Genomic DNA, 7,506 nt, shown 5'->3' with positions numbered 1-7,506 from the left:
AAGTTCTAGTGAGTAAAGTTGGGCCCTAATGAGTGAAGCAGAGTGGTGAAAGTCCTGGTGAGTGAAGTCAGATAATGAAAGTGATCCAAGATGTCTTCTGTTCGAGTGGAGGTGCCTCAGTTACTTTGGCCAAAGACTTGTGTAGAAAGGTGCAAAGGTGCTTCCCATGTGGTTGGAGGCACCATGGAGCTTGGCGTGGAGGCGTCCTCAAATGGATAATGGCGAAGGCTTCATTGATGATAAGAGGTCAATTCTATTGGAGCAATCCCAATGGTCCATACGACCATGTGTTTTGATATTTGAGCAAAGGATTTAAGTTAAGTTCACCCTTGTATTTGATATGTGTATATGAGTGTGTAGGTTTTTAGGATACACATATGACTCAGCTTGATGGATTCGAGTCCAGTGAAGGATGGAGTATCTGAGGGACCATAGACAAGGTAGCAGGACAAGGGTCAAGGGAAGCGACTTCGAGGTATACGCGAAGGATGACATTGGGGATGAGCCGGGGGCTTGAATACATCTGAGGAACAAGAGCCAAAGGAAGTAGGCTTGAAGGCAGAGGTCAAGGCTGCAAAAGAAGAGTCAAGTGAGTCGTGAGGGTCCGAGTGCTGAGAGAAATGAACTCAGGAAGGGGAACCCTAGGTTTAGGGTTGTACTAGTCGACTAGTGTATGTACCAGTCGATTGGCAGTCGAGCTAGAGAGAATAACCAAAGTGGAGCAGTTGACTGGCCTTAGCACCAGTCGACTGGTATCAAGTCGTTGGAGTTGTAACTGTCGAATTTTACAAAGAACCAGTCGACTGGTGTTAACATCAGTCGACTGGTAATGGTAGTTTCAGCTTGGTTGTTTTCCCAAGATCTATATAATGGAGTTTGTGGTGGCTGGCTTTGGTTGACGAAATAGAGGTGGTTAACCCCTATTAGCAGTCTACCTTGAGATGTGATTGGAGTGCAGTGTATTGATCAAGGTTGTCCGAGGTTTACTCTACCAAGAAGGAGTTCGCGCTAGCCGAAGCTCCAGGGCTTGATCCACCGAAGGATCACAAGGATCGTCTATCTTACGGACAAGCCGTGGAGTAAGAGCAAGCAATCTCCGAACCACGTTACATAGAACGTGTTAGAGTTTGTGTTTCTTTTCTTGTCTTTAGCTTTCGTATTCATATTTGTATTATTTGTATTCCGCTATGCTAATAAATATGTAGGAAAGTGAATTGGGGGCAACGTCTATTCAACCCCCCCTTCTAGTCAGCCATACGATCCCAACAGATTCATCAAGGATAAATTTAAGGTTGGAGGCGCCTCGAATGGCATTGGAGTCACGTCTAATATATATGGTAGATTCGGCCAGGGCTTATTACAGAACTTCTATACAAGCTTGGTTTATCCTTTTGCTACTTTGGCTGTGTTAAATCTATTTTGCTACTAACGTGCTACAACTATGCTACTTCCGATCGCTGTCGGTAGATCGACACCAACACCTAAACTCTCAACTTCGAGAAACCTTGTGTTGGTAACAATTTTGTTTAAGTTGTTTATTTTTGTTTCTAGGACAGTGTAGGTTATTACACTATCCTTTTATATCGTTCTTGCATTCAATTCCCTTTTCTGATGGTTTCAAAAGAGGTTTATAATGGATTGCCCATCGGTACAGTCCGACGGATCATGATTCTTAGAGTAGGAGTCACCGAAGGCTCCGAAACAAATAATCGATCGTGTACTTACGCTGTTTGTTTAATTCCGCTACTTGTAGTTTTTTTTTAAAGAAGAAAAAGATAAGTTTTTAAATACACGTGATTCACCCCTCCCCCTCACGTGCGCACCGATCATATATATAGTTATATATAACAAACGTATTAGTCTTCACCAACCATTCACATAACTCTGAAATGATTGGAATATTTTTATGGTCAGACCCTTTGACTACATTATACTCGTAATGCTTGAATTTCATCTCCAATTTTTTTTTCATCTCTTGTAAAATCTTGGGCAAACAACTTTTCAACTAATTTACATATATCCACACTGCATTTTGAGGATTTAAGACATTACTAAAAATAAGCAATTTCATAACATATCACTAAAGCGCTCATTAAGTTCTTGCAAATGTGAATCTATCGGAGAATACAAAAAGGTCTACTCGATAATGATGATCAATGGTGAAATTGTCTTGATGAGGACAGGCTTGACCTCATATATTAATATATTGAGCACTGAAATCAAAATGTCAATATTTCGAAATTCACAAAAAGACTTTACTTTTATAAGCAAATCATCTCACTTGTTATCCCTCATCTATTGAAGTAAATTCTTAATAGATAATACAAGCTTCATTGCATTTATAATATCCTAAGACTTACTTTGTAAAGTACGACAAAGGATATTAGTGATCCCCATAATCTCTTTCACAAGATGCAAGATGAATACAAAATTAAAAGAAATCATTTCATCATAAACAGATGTTGCATTTATTCATTGAGAAGGAAGCTCATCCTCCATAACCTTGAGCAATACCGTACACGATGCACTAAACATCTTAATTAGCTTGCCAACGATCTTAAATGAGAACTCCAGTGTGTATCATTGTAAAGTACCTATTTGATTAAGTACACACCATGTCTCGAGTTCATTAATAGCAATCAAATATACAATATCATCTGTATGAGCATTCTTTAATTCATCATTATGCTTACATGAAGAACCAATAATATTAACTATAACAGTTAATCTACCAAAAAATTGATGAGTAAATGTCATTTTTTTATGTTACAACTAAAGTCAATTGTAACTGATGAGCAAAGCAACGAACATAATAAATACTTTTACAATCTTTTATAATCAAAGCTTGCAATTCATGAAACTCATCCCTCATATTATTAGCAACATCGTAGCCTTAACCTCTAATATTTTGAACATTCAAATTGTAGTGAGCCAGAGCAGAACATATAACTATTGGTGCAGTTAGCACTAACGATTTAACCCAGGTTTTGATGAATGACAAATAGGTTAAGTTAGGTTTATTGTTGATCTAACACTCTGATCGAGTATGCAGGATAAGTCCAGACAGGTCGACGGGCTGACCGGATGTCTGGCACGAAGCCCAGCTAGGTCGACGGGCTGACCGGATAGCTGGCACGAAGTCCAAGCGGGTCGACGGGCTGACCGGACGCTTAGGCACGAAGCCCAGCTAGGTCGACGGGCTGACCGGATAGCTGGCACGAAGTCCAGACGGGTCGACGGGCTGACCGGACATCTGGCAGGTAAGTGAGATAAGTCACTGGAGGGGAGTGACTGCGAGGACGCGTTCCCAGGAAGGGAACATTAGGCGTCGATCCGGCTTAGATCCATTTCGGATATCTAAGTCGAGATCGTGACTAGATTCTGGTCTCGGAAATACGGAATCTAAGTCATACTCTTTTTTTGTTAAATCATATTACTTTAGTTGTGCTAACAATCTGTTTTGCAGAATATATATTTGCCTCGGACTAACTCTGTTTTGCAGGAAAGGAAGTTTCTAGAAATAGGAGGTCCGGGCGCTCAGAAGGGATCCGGGCGCCCGGAGGTGAATTTATCCTGGCCGAGTCGTAGCCACGTGGAGTTCGCTGATTAGACCTGCCACGTCGCACCAGGGCGCCCGGAAGGGATCCAGGCGCCCGGAGTAGCATATAAAAGAAGCCCCAGGGGTGGAGCCTTAATAACAACTGAGAACTCTTCGACTGCTTGCTCTGCTGCTCTACGCTCCTGCGACGCTAACAAAGCTCCGACAAAGTGCTCCTTCTTCTTTGGTTAACTTTCTTGTCGGTATCTCTTTATTTCCATTAGCATTTCTGTACCTTAATTTGTAATGGTATTTCGAATTGCTAGTGAATTGCCCAACGAAAGTACTCAAGGAGTATGGGCCTTCGAGTAGGAGTCATCACAGGCTCCGAACAAAGTAAAAAAACATCTTGTTCAGTTTGCCTAAGTTTTTTATTATTCTGCTGCGCTTAACTCTTATTAACGCGATTTTTTCGAATCGATATTCACCCCCCCTCTATCGACGTTTCACAATCCAACAAGTTACCGCAGGTACCGCTCTGATTTGGTGCAACCACCAAACAGACAGGGGGTGAAAAATTAATCTTTTTTTTTTCCGATTTTCAGTTTTACGTTTAATTTCAAACTGGTATTATTACCTGTTTTAAATTTTTTTCTCGTTGCAATTAAATCTAAATTGGTGCAACACCAATTTAGATACTTCTATTATTTTTTCTTCTTCCGCACTACTAATCCAAGACCAAGTCTTGGAATTTTTGTTTTTCTTTTCTTTCTTCTGTGCGCAGGACTAAAATGTCTCAGACAGAAGGATTCAGGACAGTACGACCTCCACTCTTCAACGGGGACGATTTTCCGTACTGGAAGAAACGCATGGAGGTTTACCTCAAAACAGACTTCGACCAGTGGATGAGCGTTACGAGACCCTATAAAATTCCAGCAGACATCTCCAGGAATATACTGGATCCTGAAGACTGGACAGCAGATTTGAAGAAAAAGGCGTCAACAGAAAATAAAGCGATCAACACTCTACAGTGCGGATTAACAAGAGAAGAACTGAACAGAGTCGGTCCACACAAAAACGCTAAAGAGCTGTGGGACAAATTGATCGAGCTGCACGAGGGAACAAGTGACGCCAAGGTAACAAAACGAGACCTGCTTTTAAATAAAATTCTTAATATAAAAATGCAGGAAGGTGAAACGGCGAATCAGCTCCACGCGAGGATCAAGGACATCCTCAACGGGCTTCATGCGATAGGCCACCAGATGGAAAATAGAGACTTAATAAGGTACGCATTAAATGCTTTTCCACGTAATAGTTTGTGGGCATCAATCGTAGATGCCTACAAAATTTCTAAAAATCTTTCTAAGTTAAAATTAGACGAGCTTTTCTGTGAATTAGAATTACATGAACAAACTAATGCTGGAGCCGAGAAAGGTATAGCTTTATTTGCAGGTTCCTCCAAAGAAAAGAAGAGCAAGCCTGAATATGAAGAAGATTCCGACCAAGACTCCGAAGACGAAGAACACCTGGTGAACTTGGTAAGAAAAATGTTCACCAGGAGAAAAAGGAGCTTCAGCAAAAAGGACCTTCAAAAGATCAGTTCTCCCTCAGAACAAAAGAACGTGACTTGCTTCGGCTGCAATAAAAAGGGACACTACAAGAACGAATGCCCAAAACTGAAGTTCGACAAACTGAAGCCAACCAAAAAGAAGGCCCTTAAAGCAACGTGGGACGACTCCTCGGACGAATCGGAGGAAGAAGAGCAGAAACATCAGAGCCACCTCGCACTGATGGCCCGCAAAGCTGAAACAGAAGACGAGTCGGAAGATGAAGACGGGTCTGAACCCGAAACAAGCCACGAGTCCGTACTCGTTTCCGAAGGCCCAAATGAGGTATATTTTAATTTAAAAAAAAATTTAGAATTATTTCCTGTTTAAATAGTAAATTAATTAAAATAGAAAATGAAAACAAATCACTTCTTGAGGAAAATCAAAACCTCAAGGAACAAATCAAAAATTCAAATCCAACTCAAGATCTAACACTTGAGGAGGAGAATTTATCATTAAAAAATGATATTAACAATTTAAAAGAAATGCTAGAAAAATTTACAACAAGATCAAAAAATCTTGACTTAATCCTGAACAATCAAAAAGCATGTTATAATAAAACCGGACTCGGATACAAGTCGAACTCAAATAAAACTTTTAAGTCATTAATAACTCAATACAAATCAACTAATCAAGCTTGGGTTCCAAAAGCGTGTCTGACCACGCAAGTAGGACTTAATCAATATTATATACCTAAAGAAAAAGTATATTATATAAACTCGATTAAACCAAAATACAAACCTAAATCGAAAAATTCAAAATTTAAAACTCAACAAAATATAAACTATCACCAAGTTAATTATAACTATAAAAGAAACAGACACAAACCTAAAACGAAAATTTAAATTAAAGGTCAATAATTCAGGGGGAGACTCCAGAATAGCTGGCACCTCCAAAATTAACTAACCCGGCAGGGTAATTAGGATTAGTTAAAAAGAGACCAAGTTTAACTTGAATCAATAGTTTAACTTGAATCATGGTAATGGTGAAGTTTTTGGATGATAGTACGTTAGGGAAGCTTGGGCATCGCATGTCTAGAAAGATATGGTTTCGATCTGGTGCATTTGGCCAAGTAGAACTGACTGAAGCTACCCTTAAATGAATCCTAACCAGTTAGACCAAGATTTAGTACTAAGCTCCGTGGATAGGACTATTCGGAAAACCTCGAAAGGTTGGTTACTACTAATGACGTCCATGTGACTCACCAAGCTTAGAAGTTTATCCGAAGATTGCCTATTTGTGGAGACCAAAGCTAAATCTGAATCTAACACAAGTTAAACCAAAACTCCATAATTAAAAATCCAATTTCATCTCACAAAATCATAGGATTCCCTGATTGATAATATAGATCGGGTGAGATGAATAAGGCTTAAATTTGTTTAATTAAAATTAATTTCAAAATTTTAATTTTAAACTTAAAAATTAATTTCAAAATTTTAATTTTAAACTTAAAAATTAATTTTAAACCTAATCTCTAAATCTTAATGTAAAAAAAAAAAAAGGGGCGGGCGCCCCTGGTATTCACTTCCGAGGCGCCCGGGAGGGAATCCGGGTGCCCCGCCTAAAATCAACTCCGGGCGCCCGGAATGGCTCCAGGCGCCCGGAGCTCCCTATAAATAAGGGGCAGCGGGCGCCCCCAACCCTTGCCCCACAAAATCTTCACTTTTGCCAAGGTTCACTCCGAACCTCAGTGCGAGAGTATTTTAAATCAAATTTTTCTTGCGGTGAAGACGCTGCTGCGATTCAACCGAGGTCGTCAGATCTATATTTGTCGATGGCTCCTCGGTAAATCTTCTTCCCCTATCTGAAAATTTATTAGAATTTGTCTTCTCATTTTTTTTCTTAGAATATTTTTTTTATATACAGTAGGAAACGAACAAATACTGGTGCTGGACCCTCTAATGCTAGCACTGACCCTAGGTTTCCCACAGATGAACTAAGAACTAAGTTTGAGTCAACCATTTATAAGGCCATTAGGACTAAATGTATAGATAGATCGTTCTTTCTAGATTCATGTGCCTCAGTTATAGAGGTTATAAACCACTATAACTTAAAGAACCTTGTCGAATATACTAGTCCAGTAAACATAAGTCTGTGTGCTAAATTTTGCAATAACCTAGTGAAAGTAGACGATCTCACCTATACCACTAGGGCAGCGGGTACTGATATCACGTTTTCCCCTACGACTATCCGAGAGTTTTTAGAGTTACGTCCATCTACTTGTCCTTTCCTGTGCTATCCTCCCAGGGATCTACCATTCGAAGATCCCTACTCACATATTACTCTCAATACGATTTATTCATATTTTTTTGGGGGAGAGCGAGATCCCACTATGACCCAGTTTAGGTCGGTAGAACTTCG

This window comes from Zingiber officinale, chromosome 8B, assembly GCF_018446385.1.
Source record: "Zingiber officinale cultivar Zhangliang chromosome 8B, Zo_v1.1, whole genome shotgun sequence".
Taxonomy (NCBI): Eukaryota; Viridiplantae; Streptophyta; class Magnoliopsida; order Zingiberales; family Zingiberaceae; genus Zingiber; species Zingiber officinale.
The sequence above is the reverse complement of the archived record's forward strand: the minus strand, read 5'-3'. Positions refer to the sequence as shown.